Source organism: Cyanistes caeruleus, chromosome 3, assembly GCF_971803275.1.
Source record: "Cyanistes caeruleus chromosome 3, bCyaCae1.hap1.1, whole genome shotgun sequence".
Taxonomy (NCBI): Eukaryota; Metazoa; Chordata; class Aves; order Passeriformes; family Paridae; genus Cyanistes; species Cyanistes caeruleus.
The window spans coordinates 69,381,021-69,395,817 of record NC_141703.1 but is presented as its reverse complement, the minus strand read 5'-3'; the positions used below and the strand labels follow the sequence as shown (position 1 = coordinate 69,395,817).

At 37.8% G+C, this 14,797-nt stretch overlaps 1 protein-coding gene across 11 annotated transcripts in view; it reads left to right on the top strand.

The window, feature by feature from the left end:
- The window catches only part of WASF3 (WASP family member 3), a 65,600-nt gene that overhangs the window by 25,421 nt on the left and 25,382 nt on the right, over positions 1–14,797 (top strand). The gene's annotated exons all lie outside the window — the stretch shown is intronic.

Below are 14,797 nucleotides of genomic sequence, written 5' to 3'. Positions count from 1 at the left end.
GAGAGGATCAGAGGATCAAGCAAGCTGACTCCTGTACATGTTTTTTATTTATTCCTTCCTTATCCATGGAACCTTCATTTGTAAGTATTGGAGGGAAGCATAGTTAAAAAATACTGAAACATATTTTCTGCCTTAAGATGATTCTTTTTCTTTTTAATCTGTGTTTGCCTCTCTTCCATCTTGCCCTGACAAGATTAAAACAAAATAAAACTGCTCTTTTTCAGCCTTTATATAGCAAATTAAAGCATGCTGAAACAACATTGTAGGATGTATTATGCTGTAGGTTTGGTTTGGATCCAGGATTATATTTATGATGAAGATTTTCCAGCTGTGAAGTATCTGAACTCTTTCAGATGAGTACCCAAACACTGTCTGTTGGGGTGTATCAGTGTCAGCATCTGATGGTCCATAGACTGGGTGAGCACTAGTTGGAATACATATTGCTGTTTCCCTACAAAAAAGTGTATGCAAGATGGACTCAGGATCATCACCAGCACCTATTCTGCTCTGAAGGTGCTTATGTTCCTGTTGTACTTGCTAATGCAGTCTCTCAAGTCTTTGAACATCCCTAGAGGCTCACAGGTGAAAAAACTGATAGCTCATGCTGTTCTTTATTGTGGACTCCATGTATTTTAATGGTTTTTGCTTTTATTATTCTTTTATTATTAATAGTCTGTGTAAGACTATTTTCCTCCCAGCTCACACTTAGCATTCACCCACACTTGGCACTGACTTAAAGAGAATTACAGACATAGCTATAAATCAGTGTGATGCTTTCAAATAGTTGCTGTTAAGTTCTGAAATTTCATAGTCCCTTATAAAGCTAAGTTTACATTTTCAAGACATATTTTTGCATATATGTCTCAAAGAAAGACAGACAAAAGGTTGCACAAGGGGTATTTTAATGGACTGATTTGTAATACAGGAATAAAGCAGATTTTAAAAATTTAGTGTTGTCACTGATAACCTCTGCATACCCAGTAATATTAGCTGTGATTTGATGATTTTTAGCTAGGAGAAAAAGTTGCTTAAGCCTCCTCTTAGTGATTATTTGTACATGGTAAGAATGCTTTTTTTCCTTGAAGCTGGTTTCTGGAGCACTTCTATCCTTCCAGCTCCATGGAGATGTGTTGATACAATGCCAGATTTCATGGAACACAAGTTTCTTTCCAGCCTTCAAGAGTTGAAAGGGGATTTTTACAGAAGACTAACTGCTGAATTCTGTCTGAGACTCACTATGGTTTTATAGTAGCTTATTTGTCTCACAATGGGAGTTACTGTATGTGTAATGAGGAAATCTCTTTAATGCTGAAAATGAGGTTTTGTATGCCAGTGTTCCTTTATCAAAGTAAACTACATGTTGCTTGTAGTACTGCCTGACACTGATTTTAGCTTTAACCTGCTCCCAGGAAAACTCCCAATAAAAAAAACCTCAAACCCCTTCCCAAAAATCAAAAAACAACCAAAGAAACCCAAAAAATTCCAACCCAAAATGCTACTAAAACCTCAAAACAGCAGGAAAAAGAAAAATCTGAGGCCAACATGATATGTTGAATTATTAAGAAGGTAATGGTGGGCAGAACCTTGACATTTGAATTTGTGATCCTAACAAGAGAGAGGATCTGTCACAAAAGAGCCAGACACACCAAGAGAAGATGTGATATTTTGTATCGGGGGAGATGTATCTGCTTACAATCTCAGTGTGCCTTACATATCAATAACAAATATACAGAGTGTGTTTAGATGTACTTTTTATACTGCAGTTTCATTTCTCTTAGTATTCTGCTCCTGGTGGGAGGTACAAATAGATATCTGCCAATGTAAATTAGTTTTGAAAAAATGTTTTTTCAATATTGGTAAAGGCAGGAAAAGGAGTATGATCTGTCTTGATTTTTGCTGGACCCCATTTTACTGGCTTCTGATTCAGCTGTTGGGGTACAGGGAGCTCCTATACTTTTCATAACTGGCTGTTCTGCTGTCATCTGGAACTTGTTACTATTTCATTTTATGAACTGGAAAATTACACATTGCCTATTTCTCATGCATCAAACAGGAATGGTTTCTGTGATTAACTTGGAGATACTAGCTGTGTGGAAGAGAGTGAGGAAGATTACCTGGAAGTGGGAAATAGTATCTTTAGTGCTCAGGTTACTGAGCACAGGCAGATAACATGTAGGAAAGATATAAAATACATCCCCACCCTGGGAAAGTCTCTGACCAGGGCTCAGCCTTCCTTAGGCACCAGAGTGAAATAGTCACGACACAAGAACTGTAGTAACGGGAGTCCTCGATAAGGCTCCTTGTGCTTTATGGCAATTTTTTAGTGGTGGTGATTTGGTTTCTCTGTGGTTTTGATTGTTTGTTTTTTTTAAATTTTATTTTTACAACTGTGTTGAGTGTTGCTTTCTGTCACTCATAGTATCTTTCTTGACTTACACACCAGCCCCTGATCACATGGCACTTTGTGATAATGCTGTAGTATGGTAGCTACCAGAAGATGGACTTCATGGGAACAGATGGCACACTTGGCTCAGGATAAAAATAGTTAGGAATTTTCAATTCACTTAGACTCAGCTGTTGGATCCAGACACAAAATATTTAGTTCAGTTTTCCCATGAAAGCACCCAAAATAAATCTGGTTTTCCCCCCACACAGACTAGTTGCCTTTTCCAGGTTTCTGATATATAGGTAAAGTCAAGTGTTGGTAGGAGTGTCAAAATCAGAAAAATTTGTACTGTGGGTGTAAAGCTTCACCTTGAGGAACTCCAGGGATGTTGCTTTATTTTGTAATCATTTAAATCTTCATGGGCTGTCTGTATGTTTCCTGACACATGCCAGGAAATTTCTGCTGCTGTTGTGTGGCTGTTCAGATGGATATTGAAGTTGCTTTGACTACAAAGTATTTTAAGGATTGTGATATATAGTGTGGTAGCCTGAAAAAGCATCATTGCAGGTGTTTCCCAGTGGTAAAGTCTTTCCTGCCTGGTGAGAGCTGGAAGGGGGAGGAGGTTTGTTGAGAGTAGAGATGGAGAATGTATCATGGCAATTCAACATTAATCTTAAGTGCTTTTTCTTTTGCTGTTTGACCTACATTATTGGTCTCTTCCATCGTCTCTGTGTGCCATATATATAATAAATGTGTATAAGTTGCGTGTGTATATATAAAACATAAGTGTACACAAAGTGTATTTGTGTGTATATGCATATATGACATCCAGAGGGTTTCTTTTATGGGAAAGAACTGTAAGAAAACTTGGCACTTCCCTGTGACATTTGAAATTTTAGATTAACTGAATTATGTGAAAATGTAACACTTCATGTGACATTTTGGATCAACTGCTGGGGGTAAAAGTTTATGAACAGATTCCCCCCCAATGTCCTTTTTTAAAAGGTTTTTTGTGGTGAATATTAGATATGGGAAATGGTGTATTGCCATAAAATGGATATTATTTGACAAAAAATTGAATCCTTGATCCCTTTTTTTACTTTCCCTTCCAATGTAAGGCTAATTGGAGTTCTGAGAAACAAATTACTGAATTTGCTTTTGGCTTAGCTTGAGGTCATTGGAGGATCTGAATGGCATGCTGTCCCTGCAGGAGGACTCCTGAGGCCTCACCAGGTGGCCTTTATCACATGGACTGTGACCCAGACAGTTATTTCGAGCACTTTAAATCCAGTAAGGCTCTGTTAAATGAGATCAATGTAAGTCAGCAAGCCTAGCTGCAACTTAGGTTTTCTTTATATAATCAAGGCATTTGCTTCTGATAACCCTTGCTGTTTGTGAAGGAGGGGGGCTGGGACAGATGTACTTTAAATGGTCTGCAGGAGTTATTTGTACATTATTGTAGTCTAGAACACTAAGAAAAGGCTTGTTTACAGTTGCAGACTTTTAATATTCTATTGCAAGTTGTTCCAGCCTCAAATTGTCTGGAGCAGTGTTATGAAATTATATGATAATGGTTCTTGTCACAGAATTTTGTCATTTCTGTAGTGCAGATAGAATGCGTCTGTATATAACTCTACACTCTTAAAAGAATGTACATCAGCTAACTAAAACAGGCTTAAAGTAAGCACTGCAATAATGCCGTCATTCAAAAGACAATTGAAAGAATCATACTTACAGTTTCTTTTCTTCCAGAAAGAAACTACTTACAGTAGTTTCTCAGTAGTGTATCGTAAATTGGGACATGGAAAGCCACTCTGTGTTATTATTTTAATTGTCAGCTGAAGGAGTATGTAATGATGCTTCTTGGACTGCAATAGGTGGGTAGGGAACAAAGAAATTCCCTTTAGGTGGGAAATATCCTGGTATGGTTGTTAATTTAGCACCAATGTTTATTAAATAGCAATTCTCTTGGTTTAGTCATATTTTAATTTTTTTTAATTGTTATTTGTTGCTTTGCAATAGAAATTATTAACAATAATATAATATAATAGAAAAATTAACAGGTACTAAACTGGTGGGAATCTACTAGTGTTGCAGTACACAGTAAGTTACTTGAGACGTGATTTAATTTTTAAGGTTTAAATTCATCTTAGCCAGTCGGTGAGGAATTCTATGGGAATACTTCTGGGTTTTGAGATGGTGGCCTGTAGACATTTTTTCAACTGTCTGGGCTGCTGAGTTTTGCTGTGGAAAGTGAGAACTGTGTGGTTCTGCCTGCATAACAAACTGCTCACATCTGATTAAGATCCAAGCCTGTTTCCAGATGACATCTGGAAACATTTTGACCTACTAGTGGAGGGCTGTTCCTGACCTAATTAGCTTGGTGTTTTAACTAGCTCTCTGCTGCTTTGTGATTTTGTTCCTTTTGACTTCATCTGGTTTAAACTTCTCACTGAATGTTACCATGTAGGGTACTAAAGGTCAAAACCAAATTAGATTTTACAATCTGCTGCTCTTCCAGTCAGTGTTTCAGTACTTCTAAATTTTCATACATGTAATCATTGGGTATTCCAAGTAGAAAGAGCTGAATAATTCAGCAGCCGTATGGCTCGCACATGTCAAGATGATACAAAAGCGGGGGGATGATCAATCTAATTCTTCCTGTGCTGTAGGACAAAGCACTGCTTCCTCCTCTTTCTGTTCTGAGTTTCTCCTAGTTCTGGCTGGGTGCTTGTTTTCAAAAAAGAGGTGGTATTTTTTAAGGGTAAATGTCACTTGAGAGGTAGATAGTGTAGTAAGGTATTTATATTTCCATTTATTTTAACTGTGCTTAAAAAACAAAAGGCTACCACTATTTCTTTATATGCACAAGCAAAGCATTTTTTAGCTGCTGTGCCAAACTGGACAAAGGAAATTTAAACAAGCTCCAACAAATGTGTAGTGTGCATCTTTGCTGTAAAGGTAAATAATAAAACCAAAGGGAAACAAATGGTGTCTCAGTTCAATTCTATTTGCTTAAATAGGAGAAGGGATGATGATAATAAATTCTTGGGGTATGATACAGAAAGGTCATATGAAAGAAAACCGTGTTTTCAGCGCAGTGTAAGTACTTTGTGATTGAAACAAGTCCATTCTTAAGATAGCAAAAAACAAAACAAATGCTTGTATGTGATTTGAAAAGACATTTTTTCCTTTGTCATATGCATGCATAACATTTACACTGGATTTGGTGTCAGTCTAGCAGTATTAGGTTGAAATAGTAAAACTGATAGTGACAGTAAGGTTTTTATTGTTTTTTTTTAAATGTATGAATGCAGTGGAGCAGATGTTCAGAACAGCATGGAATATTCCTTGTTCCCCATCCCACCATCCCTTTCACACCGAGCCATCTGGAAGGGACTAGGAGCAGGATGAGCAGCCATCACGCTAAGAACAAGATTAACGTGTCGGCATCTTTTGTTGATACTTTAAACTGGTCACTGTTTGTTCAGCGGGAAGAAACAATGTGAGGTCTCATGACTGATTCCCTGTGTGCTAAGATCATTCACGTGGCTACAGAAAGAAGGCAGAAGAGAAAATGTGATTTATATAGAACAATTAATAAATTTAATGGTAGTCAGGCTGGACTTAGACCCATACAGGCAGAGACCAACTTTTTCCCCATTCAGCTGTATTGATGTGACAGGCCTTCTTTTACCATTAAGCACAGTGTCAGGTAATAGCATTCTGTTAAAGCAGATTCAGATTTACTTATTTGTGAAAAAGCTTATGTACATGTTTTCCAGGGTTTTTCAGTTCATGCTTTTCATGAACTTTTGTTTTGTTACCCTAAATTTTTCTTTTTTACAGCAACAAGTATACCATGTATGGATGTCTTTCAGTTTACTCAGATTTCTTTAGTACCCTTTACCTTACATCTTTTGAGATAAAGTGTGATGAGTGTTTTGGCTTAGTGAACAAAATTTTGGTTAGAGAAAGGACAGCTTGTGGTCTAGAAGCGAGAGACTCTAGTCATGTGTGAAGGTGCCCTGGATCATCTGTATTCTGATACAGAATGAGTAGAAAGGGGTGGGTGGATCTGATGCTGGCAGAGTGATTGGATTCAGTACAGCAAGCTATTGTATTGTGCACTCTGTGAACTTCTTTTAGATTTCAGGTAAGCAAATCTGTTTCTGAATAGGTATCTGAGTAACACTGGGTGTCAAGGAAGACTAAAATGTGTTAGTGAAGGAGGAATTTGATTTCAAAACTTAACACACAAGTTCAGTGGTACCACAGTGTATTTCTTGCATTGCGTTGTGTTTCTTTCAATTAAGAGAATTTTAAGGAATGTAAATCTGAAATCCAATTCAGGAAGGGTGTTAGGAAATGAGATGCTTAAGGTCTGAAACTACTGCTGCAGCGCCATTAGTGTTCTAAGGGAGAAGGTAATCAGAAGAAAGTGACACAGTCCAAGATACCAGCTTTCAAATCTGTTTTCAGAGTAAAGATGAGCATGAGAAAAATAAGAGGGGGTAAAACTAGGTAAGGGATATGCATAGATGCTCTGGGGTAAGCTTATTCTGTGAAGAAATGGGGTGATGGAATTAAATAAATATTAGTGTTTAAAAAAAAGTGTATTTCAACATGAAAATATACTGTGTATATGCTTTTCCTATATTTTTATGAAAATGATCAGGCATGTTTAAAAAGTATAAAGATTTAGGTGACAGGATTACAAAGAAAAAGGAAATCCAATGTGATTTACTGGCAAAGATTTTTTGCATATTGGGCAGTGGAAAAAATGCTGTGAGTGTAAATGGCAGAGTCCATTAATTGGAACAGTCAGAACTTAATACAGGAAATGCATTCTATATTCCATAGGTATGTTGCAGTTGGGCTTGAAAAGCTGCATACTTGGAAATTGAGATAAACCAGTGCTGACCTTCACTTAAGTGGCTTCATTAGGAGAGAGTGAGAAATACCTTTATTTCGTCCTTGAACAATGATAAAACCATTTAATTGGGTGACACAATTGTATGTAATCCCTTGTTTTGGAGCAGGAGATGAAACTTAATTATTTGTCTGTGCTTCCTGATGATGAGCTTTTTATTTACTTAGAAACTGCTGTGAAAAGCATTGTGAATGGGGAAAATTATTCTTGGGACTGTGGCTTTGGAATGTTACAGTTCTGTTGAGAGGAAAAAGTTAATGCAGTAACTTTGAAGTGGTCCCCCACTCTTCTTTTCTTCACTGGGGGACTCTTACTGGCAGTGAACTGTAGACACAAATATTTAAGCAGAAATTGATGAGATCTTTGATACCATCAAAGAACTGCAAGTGCCCAAAGATCGTCTTGAGCTACAGTGGACAGGTAATGCAAACATGGGGTTGTAGAACAAAGGGGAAAAGACCCCAAAATACTCACCTGGAAGCTGTAGAGAAAATAAGTCAATTTCTGGATTCATAGTTGTTGATCATATTTTAAATTACTATTTTAGAATTTAATTAATATTACAAAAATATTTTATGTCACAGTCTGTAGTGTCAAGGAAAGAATAGCTATTTAATTTTAGGTTGAATCATCCTCAGGACCTCTTCTTCATGCATGTTTATAGTTAATTTGAAATATTGAGAGCTAGATTTAAAACACCTGTAAATGTTCACTACTGTGAAGATCTGTTCACTTTTTTCTCTCCCAACTTATTAATTAGTGGAAATTCCTGAATTAATGTATTCACCTTTCAATGGTTCTGCAAACTTTTGTGTTGCAGGCCCACTGTATTAACAGAGATAGCTATTGTTCTGCTTCTTACATGGTTTTTTGAGATATGAAGGAGTTGCCTAGGAAAATACACATCCACAAAATTTTAGATTGCAGATAAGCAAAACTAATTACCATCCCTTCTCCTGTTGTCCTTTCTCTTGTCATTACTTAATGTCTTGATTTCCTTCATAATATCACTGGACCATAAAATCTGCCCTGAAGATCTCAGCACAGACAAAAACTCTGCCGAATAAAGAAAAGAAAATAACCGTCCAAGTTGGTGAACCTTCAGAAACAGCTCATTGCAACAGACATTAAAGAGCTCTATTAAAGAAACAAAATAGCTTTAGGAATTTCTGTGCCCTTTTCATCATTGCTAGTACTTGGATTGGTATGATGCGAGAGGAAGATGGGAAGTGGTGGTCTGATACTGAGGGGAAAAAAACCTGCTTTCATTCCAGCCTTGAGTGTCATTCCTTTCACGCAGACTTGGTAATCAGGAGGAAGATCTGTGAAAATGATGGTGACAGAATTGGCTATATATTAAATGGTTGTGAGGAGGATACTTTCTAGGTGTTTCACTTTACGTGTGTTATTGAAAGATATGGTTTGTTGTGGGTAAGAAATATTCTTGATTTTTAGTTATCCTTAGGAAATAGAATTCTATTAGACTTCGTGCATATTTGTATCAGAAGTCTGCCCTTGCATCACCGAAATCCTATCAAAATCAGGAGAGTTGCATTAAAAATTATGTAGAACATGAAATAAACCCTGTATATGAACTAAAAAGTACACTGCCTCTTAGATTGGGCTAGCTCTAATAAAAGTAAAGTACTTGGTACTTCAAGCATGATTGTGGTTTAGTAAAACAATATTTTGTTTCAATACTTACTATATAGTAATGTGGCTGAGAGAGGAATTACATACTAGATAGAACTTGAATAACTAGAAGAGATTATTAAAAGTGTTTGGACGCCTTTTGATAAAAAATAATTCTGGGGTATTAGAGAGCACTGTGAGACAATAACTGATCGCTAAATATTCTATATTGTTTTGCAGTATACAAAAATGTGGATTCAGATTCTTGTTAGAATTAAGCCAGTTTAAAAAAAAAAGAAAAGAAAAAAAACACAATATTTTTAGAAGTACAGATGAATGACATTAGATACATCTTGAATTCAATCATTTACAGAATATATGCCAGTTAGGGTTTATTTGTTTTTAGCTTGTCATTACAGATCAGGCAGTAAATGACATTCAGAGATGACTCCTAGTAGGACATCCTAGTAGGAAAGGTTCACAAACATCAGGTTCTCAGTCATTTAGCATAAGGAAAAACCAGGAAGGAGCATGCATTAAAGGCATATTTATTCCTTTCCTTCCATTAGGATAGGAGGGATAGTAGTGTTTATTCTCCATGTAGCCCTTTTCTTTCATCTTGTGCAAGATGAAGAGCCTTTGGAGGACATGGAGATTTGTGATAATGGCACCTCCAATGGGGGGGGTGGGAAATGGAGATGGGAGAGCACCTTCAAAGCTGTTGCTTGGGGTCTTTCACTTTTCTGCTTTCCCTTCTATTCCAGTTTAGCACATGCATGAATCTTGTAGGTGTATGATAGCAGACTATCTTGGATTGCAAACTTGAACAGGAAAATGGGTGGTATTACCAAACTGGGTGCCATTCAGAGATAGAAATGGTGTGTTGAATTGACTGTTAGGACATTAGATATAGGAAAACTTAACTGTCTTTAAAGGTTTTAAATGTTGAAATGCCCTAGACATGGAGACTCTGATCAGGAGGTAGTGAACTTGATTGTGTGGCTTGATGTGAGCAAACCAGTGATATTTCTCTGCTTCTGATGAGGTGAAATGCAGTTCTAGATTCAGACACTGAAATTTAGGTGAGTGCCTCTCAGAGCTTATACATGAGGTATTTGAGCTCACCATGTCATTCTTGTATCTGTCAAGAGATGCAGGGATTTGGTTACTCTTTGGGCTTCTGCTGAGCTCATATATATGTAGTAATACAAATTTTGGTGCTTAATACTGAATGGAATACCATCTGGTCCATTTCTCATGGCAAGCTGTGTATTCAGTCTGTCTCGTTTTTCTTCTCCATAGAAGGACAATTATGGTATGCTGTCTTTTTATAGAGATCTGTGAGATTCATCAATGGAAAGCTGTAAAGCTCTCTGAAAAGAGTAGACTATATTCAGGGAGAATTTCAAATTGATGTATAGTAAGCTCTTTTTCATGGTAAAATGTTCAGCTTTGTCATATTTTACTAGAGAATATAAGAAGAAATCTCTGAAGACCTTAAAAAAGGGATTGAACAGTGTCTTTGAGAAAATGTAATAAGTAAACATTCACAAGTAGAGAGGCTGTTCAATGAATTGGAATTTGTTTTGTGGTATTAGTGAATGTGTAAAGAACTTAAAATTAAGAACCATGAAATTTAGGTACATATTTTTAGCACTCGTGTAAATTGCAGTGCCATTTTTGGGATGTGAAAGGACAAAAGGCAGGTTCGGGGAACAGCTGGTACTTTGAGTTTTTGCCAGTAGCTCAAATATTTGAGAAACCCAGCTTGTCTCTTGTAATAGCAGTGCTCTGCTGTTGTTTGGAAAGATTGCACATGGTGTTTGTCATATTTCAAGTTTGTTACTGTACATCTGCTCTCTACATGATTTTTTAAGAATCTGACTTGCCAAGGCAGTGTCAGACTTCTTGTATGCAGTCTAGCAGCTGCTGTCCAGGGGAAGGCGAGCTGACCTGGAGTGGTAACTCTGTGGCTGCGGGGGAAGCATGCAAAGAAAAGCAAAAATGCTTTGATTAAGTTTTTCTGTACCACACTTGCCTCTACAGCAATGACTGCTGGGATAAGTGCCTTCTAATTTTAAGACAAAAAACAAGTTGTTATGGAGTTGTTATGCAAGTTTTATGGGAGGGGGAGAGAGAAAGAAGAGAAAGGGAGGTGAGAATATTGAGGAAGCATGCAAAATCTGAATGTTAATGGGTTGATCTAAGATAATTCAAGCATTTGATGTGCTGTGCTTTCAGAATGTGTGTGGAAATCGAGTTGCTGCTGCCTGGAGGGTTTGGAGAGCAGTGTCCGTTTGTACTGCAGTCAGAGTTCAGTCCAGTGAGATGTCGAATCTGATCCATGTCCAGTGAGGCACACATGAATTTAGTGAGATGTGAAGCAACATCTCACCCTCTTGGTTTTTCTTCTCTTCCCTTTTGATTCCTCTGATTTTCCTGGTTGGACACTAATGTCTCATACATTTCCACTTAAGCCAGTTGTATATTTGCAATACAGCATCTTGCTAGTTTCTTTTCTCTTGTGTTAGATGCAGCTGGCGGTTTAAAGGCAACTTCAGGCATAAGTGGCCCCACAGTGGAGATGAGCCCCTTTATCCAAATTATAAGTCTTTGGTTTCGTTGTGCACTTAGGTGGGGTGAAATGACTAAAAAATTGCAAGTATAGGATTGGGACCAATCTACTGCACTGACATAATTTTTGAAAATAGTAATTTATATGCATTAGATTTTTCAATTAGTTGTGGATGGAAGGTGTTCTGTTTTGGGCTGGGGTAGAGTTATTTCCTTTTCACAGGGGTTGGGAGGGAGCTGTGTTTTGGATTTGTGCTCAACTCAGGGTTGATAAATTAGAGATGTTATTGCTGAGCAGGGCTTACACAGAGCCATGGCCTTGTCAAGGAGAGTACTGGGGATGCTTGGGCGATTTGGGAGGAGGCACAGCTGGGACAGGCAACCCACAATGACCAGGGGAATATTCCAGACCATGTGACATCATGCTCAGTGTATAAAATGAGGAGAAGGAGGAAGAAGTATGGGGGGTGATGTTTGGAGCGATGGTGTAGTACTTTGACTTCCCAAGCCACCGTTACGTGTGATGGAGCCCTGCTCTTCTGGAGATGGCTGAACACCTGCCTGCCCGTGGGAATCAGTGAATTAGTTCCTCAGTGTGCTTTTCTTGTGTGTGCAGCTTTTGCTTTTCCTATTAAACTGTCTTTATCTCAAGCCATGAGTTTTCTGTCTTTTTCTCTTTTGATTTTCTCCCTGATCCAGATGGTGGGGGACAGGGAATGCAACTGTGTGGGGCTTGGCTGTTGTCTGGGGTGGCTGGGGTTAAACCACACCAGAAGGGAAGGGAGGTTAAACCTCTGTATTGTAAAATTGAATATGATTTCTAAATGCCAGTATATTTAATATAGTGACATCACAGTGAATATCTTGTCTAGGAAGAAACTGAGACTGAGTGCGACTCAAAACAGGTGGGAGATGAATGTGGAAGGCAGTGGAATTGCCATTGCAAATTCTTGTTTTCTGTTCCTGGTAACACACTCCTATTAGTGTGGTTTTGTCTTGTGAAGACCCTGTATTCAGAAGCCTGTTCTGTCTTGATTTCTTGTCTAACTTCTTGCTACATAGATTTTGAAATTAATTTAGCCTCACTTTTCATGCGTTTTCTTTAAAAAGGATTAAGTTCATCTGAGTTGAGTGTGTTAAAAAAAAAAGGTGGTCATGCTTTAGTAAGGACACAAGCATTTTACTGAGTAATTGGTTAATATCTGAATTGGTCTGTGAGTGTTTAATTCAGTTAGGTAAAGGTTTTAAGCTAGAAGAAACTTACTGCAATTGCAGAGTTCTTTTTTTCCTTTTCCTCTGATCAGGAGCAGGTAGTGGATTGCTTAATTTGTTGCATATATTTACTCATTGGTGTTCAGTTTATCTTTTGTAATTAAACTTCAAACTGAAATGAGGTTGCTACATAATAATTTAAATCATGCATTCAAGTTGCATGAATGTTGTTTATTTTCCCCTACCCTCAGCCCTGGTGTGTGCTTTAGCCTGCTCCTTAGAGAAATGGGATTTCTCGTGTTGGTCTGTCACTCCCCTGGTAGCTCTTGAACACACTGGACCATTTCATCAGGAAGTGACAAGAAAACGAAAAGCTCAAACTGCAGTTGTATATTTTCTTCAAATTAGCTTTTACAGGCAAGAGAGAACATTATGTGGAGAAGGGACTTAAATAAGAGTTCCTGGTGGAAGGCATTGTGATTGTACTCAGTGTGGTAGGTGTTTCAAGAGGTAGCAGACAATTAGCTGGGCGGTGCGCAGCCAGCTTCCAACTGGGCCCAGTGTGTTGTGTGGGCTAGAGAGGACGCTGGGTGAACTGCAGAAGGTAAGGGCAGGGGGCAGCTCTGAGAACTCTAGACAGAAGGCCATGGTTAAAACAGGCATTATTTTGGTGGCCTTGTCATAAAAAAAATTAATTTAGTACTCATTTGTGCTCCTTTTAATTTATTTCTTCCAAATTATGCTTATATGAAATGCATTTTCACTGTAGCATTTACATTATAGTGAAAGAATTCCTTATAATGACTTCTCTTCTGGAACTTCGGTGCAGTAGCCTGTTTGCAGAGTGTTGGTGCTAGATGTTGCTCTTCAGAAATAGTCAACTTCCAGTTTTGAGTTACTTTTGATCAAGTTCAGAAAAGTGTCTGCAATGGATATGAAGTAATATTTTGAAACGTATGTGTTTGTAGAGGAATGCAAAAACATAGAACACAAACAGGAAGGTTTATCAAATACAGAAATTGGTCCTCTGTTACCTCTGATGTGTTGTGTAAAATTTAGCAAACTTGGCTAACCTTAAATTCTGACATATTCAAATTGTCTCATATTAAGAAAGACATGCCATATAATTCAAGACTACTTCTTAGAAGTCATGAGCTTATTCCTTCCTGGCCTGTTATGAAATAATCTCATGGTTAAATAGTTTGCTTTTTGTTCATTCAGGTTGTTAAGCTTTTAGAAATGTTCTTGAGAATAAAATATTTTAAACCTTCAGGCGGAAGTCATTGCAAAAGTTACTGTGCAGCATTTGAAAGGCAAAAGGATTTTTTAATTTACTAATGTGATTTTAATTAGAGAAATTGAAAGTCTGTTTTAACTGCTTTAGTACAGTGAAAAAGAAATTTTCAGCTAAGTCTTTCCCAAATGAACTATGTCCTTGTTAATAATGTAACTTCTTGTTCCAGAAAATTTCCATGCCACATGGTTTTAAACAGAATATTATTCATGAGTGGTACATGGACACTGAATTGTTTGTGTTAAAAATTTAATCAAGTTGACTATTGTGTTAATGTTGTCTTAAAGGAAAGTGCTTTAGATGTTTTTGTTTTATATTGGTTCCCTTTTGGGAGAATTCTATCTCACTTGGGCATCCTTGCTCTCAAAGCTGCTTTCTGCAGGACAGGGTTTTCTATGCCATTGTGCCCTTTTGTGATGCTTTGAGATCTCTTGTTGTATTTGTTTTCCCCATCTGTCGTGGTTTAGGAATGGTACTCCACGATTGATTCTCCTCCCCGAGACTTTCCAAACCATGCTGTCACTTGTTCGCTCCCCTTCTCCCCCTCTTCTGCCCCCCACCCCTCTGTGTGGCCAGAGAGGAGAACTGGGTGCGCAAAAGGCAAAGATCACAGCTTGAGATAAGAAAACAAACAGCAGCAGCAACAATATTAATAAGAAAAATGCCTAAAGAGAGAAGGATTCACATGCAAAAATGCTCATTGCAGAGCCTGACTTGTCTGAAGGCAGGTTGTTCCTGGACTGTAGAGGAATGCACTGCGTTTTGG